Below are 3,012 nucleotides of genomic sequence, written 5' to 3' on the forward strand. Positions count from 1 at the left end.
TGGTTACATACTAGCAGAGTATTAGACAGCTATTACTTGGAATCCAACAAAAGCTAACTTGAATGGTTTTACGCCACTACCTACACTAAATGTGTTTATAGGCATAAACAAGCCTACAGGGAAAGACAACAATTACAAACAAAAAAATTAGGCTAACCATGTAGATGAAAGTAGATAAGTTAATGATGGATGGAACCCCAAAGGTAGAAAATGTCACCCTAGATGAGTTTCATCTGGCATTGATAATGCAATTACCAACATAAAGTGAAACAAGGGTAAAGGAGTCTTAAATGTTGGGTTCATTGTGTGGGAAACTTAGTGATCATCGAAGAATGGATAAGGGATTTACCTTCTAGTTCTCAACCTTATCAAGAATCACAAAAGCATAGAATGATCCTAGAGGTAGTGTTACAGTGGTAGTAATAGCAATAAAACATGGAAATAGCTCTAGCTCTCAAAACATGCAAATAGTGAACTAGAAGTAGGGGAAAAATTGCCACTTGCTTGAACAACAATAACTTCTACTAGAGTATACAATTTTGCAAACTACCTTGCCATTTCACTTGATTTTTAAAATCTTGGCGATAGTAAAGCAGATTCACATAGAATTTAGTGTGAAGAATTGGGATGACATCTCCAATACTCTTGCCAAATCTCATAGAATTTAGTGTGAAGAATTGGGATGACATCTCCAATATTCTTCACACTAAATTCACATAGAATTTAGTGTGAAGAATTGGGATGACATCTCCAATACTCTTGCCAAATCTCATCCCCTCTTTTAATCTCATCCCCACTTTTGATCAATAATGGCTTGCCTATTTTTAGCTTTTAATGAAAAAACAAGCATTTTTCTTTAGAATAGGATTAGATATCTTGACGACCCAGCTAATCATACTTCAACCCATGAACCTATATGTTAAAACCCTAAGATCTCTCTCGATAATTGTTATGCATAAACATGCATAAATCAGGCATAAACTCAACCACCCAACCACCCCCGAGCCCAAGGGATGCACACATGAATCATAAATGAAATACATCATACCTCTACCTTGATGTCTCATACCATCAAGAGGTATAACACAATCCAATAGCATGTAGCTATAGTGTGAAATGGTAGGTGAGTAGATATGGACCTCTACACAAGAGACCATAGCATAAGCCTCCAAGCCTCCAAGCCCCCTTGAGTGTGCCCCATGCCCCTATTATATAGGAGGGCCCTCAAGTGACTCTTGACTTTCCATTCCCCATGTGTGACCCTTGGATGCCTGACCCTAACCTTAACCCTTAAGATTAGTCCTAACCCATGCTCCACTAGAGCTTGTTCCCATGCTCCCATGCTCTCACAAGCCTAATGTGGGTTAGCCTCCTAGTATATGCACACATAATGTGTATATAACATAGCACACATAATGTACATATAACATACTTCCCCTCTCTCAAAACATTGCACTCTTGCAATAAAAAGAAGGAGAACTGCGTTGAACAATATCAACCGACTCCCAAGTCGAATCCTCTATTTTCCTATCTTTCCACCTAAATTTAACCTCAGGGATTAGTCAACTACAAAGTTTCCTTTCCCTCAATTCAAGTACCTTATCAGGTTCATGTAGAACATAGGATAATTCTTCGACTTCAACGAGTTCTTGAGGAGTAACTGTGTTATCCTCACCTCTTAGTTTTCCTTTCAATATATTGATATGAAAGACTGGATGAACTCTAACATGTGAAGGTAGTTTTAAGTTCAAACGCAACGGTGCCAATCCGATGTATAACTCGAAAATGGACCACAATATCTAGAAGATAAATTCGAGTATTTTCCCATTAACAAAGTCTAAAAATCTTTAGGAACATTAAAATCCAGGTTCAAAAGACCGAGATGAGTGTCCTCTATCAGCATAAAACCGTGCCCTATCTTGAGCACTCCTGATAGAATCCCGAGCTTTGGTCAGCATTTCTTGCATATCTCACAAGAAATCCCTCGTTGCATCAAGCTCGATGTCCTTAAGACCGACATCAATAGGTGCCCTGGATTGATACCCATACATAAGTATGAACGGACTAAAACCAATAGCCGTATATTTAAAACTGTAATAGGCAAATTCCATCATTAGAAGATATTTTTTCCAATATGATGATTTTCTAGAGACATATGCACGAAGCATATACACTATAATTTGATTCATACACTCTGTTTGCCCATCGGATGATCAGAGTAATTCACATTCAAAGTAACTTCCTCGTTGTAAAACATTTGAAATAAAGTAGGAAAACATGGCATTTTAACAGCAGAAACCAGGGATTCATCGGTGCCCCGACATACCCACATCTGCATATGGAATAATCGACGTCCCGAATTACCCATATCAATATAGAGAGTCATCAGCGTCTCGACGAGTCACATTTGTCCATCCGTAAACAATCAAGTTGACTATATAAATCACCTAAAGTATGGAACTAGAGAAAGAAATGCCAACAAAGGAAGAATCCAAATTTCCTTATCCGAACACAATAAGATAAACTTGTTTGAACTCTAAAGAAAGAGATTTCAACAAGTGAAAATGCCGATGAGATTACCCTCATCAAAACATGCAGGCTATAGATAAAAGAAGTTTATCTAGAGAATGTCCACACTATAACTTCTACTTAATTTAGAAAATGAGATTGTCTTTGAATGTTGAGGTCAATATGCTAAGTGATGTAAGCAAAGCAACAATCTTGAGCCCAAATTACCCCATAAGATAATATATGTGAGGGATCACTAGCGTCCCCCATACCACCATGATACCACCCATACATACCTTAACAATTTGAAACTCCCTAGTATGCCGTCTAGGAAATATGAATAAAATCCTGTATAAAAGGATTAAGATGGCCTTATCCAGACTTTCACATACTAAACCTGTCTCTATATACTTGAGACTACATCAAGGAATAACTCCTTTTGAGTACATCATTAGAAAAGAAATTGAATTATTGGTGCCTTTCTAATGATAACTACCCAAAACA

This window comes from Cibotium barometz, chromosome 22 (assembly GCF_041138505.1).
Source record: "Cibotium barometz isolate CiBa-2024 chromosome 22, ASM4113850v1, whole genome shotgun sequence".
NCBI lineage: Eukaryota > Viridiplantae > Streptophyta > Polypodiopsida > Cyatheales > Cibotiaceae > Cibotium > Cibotium barometz.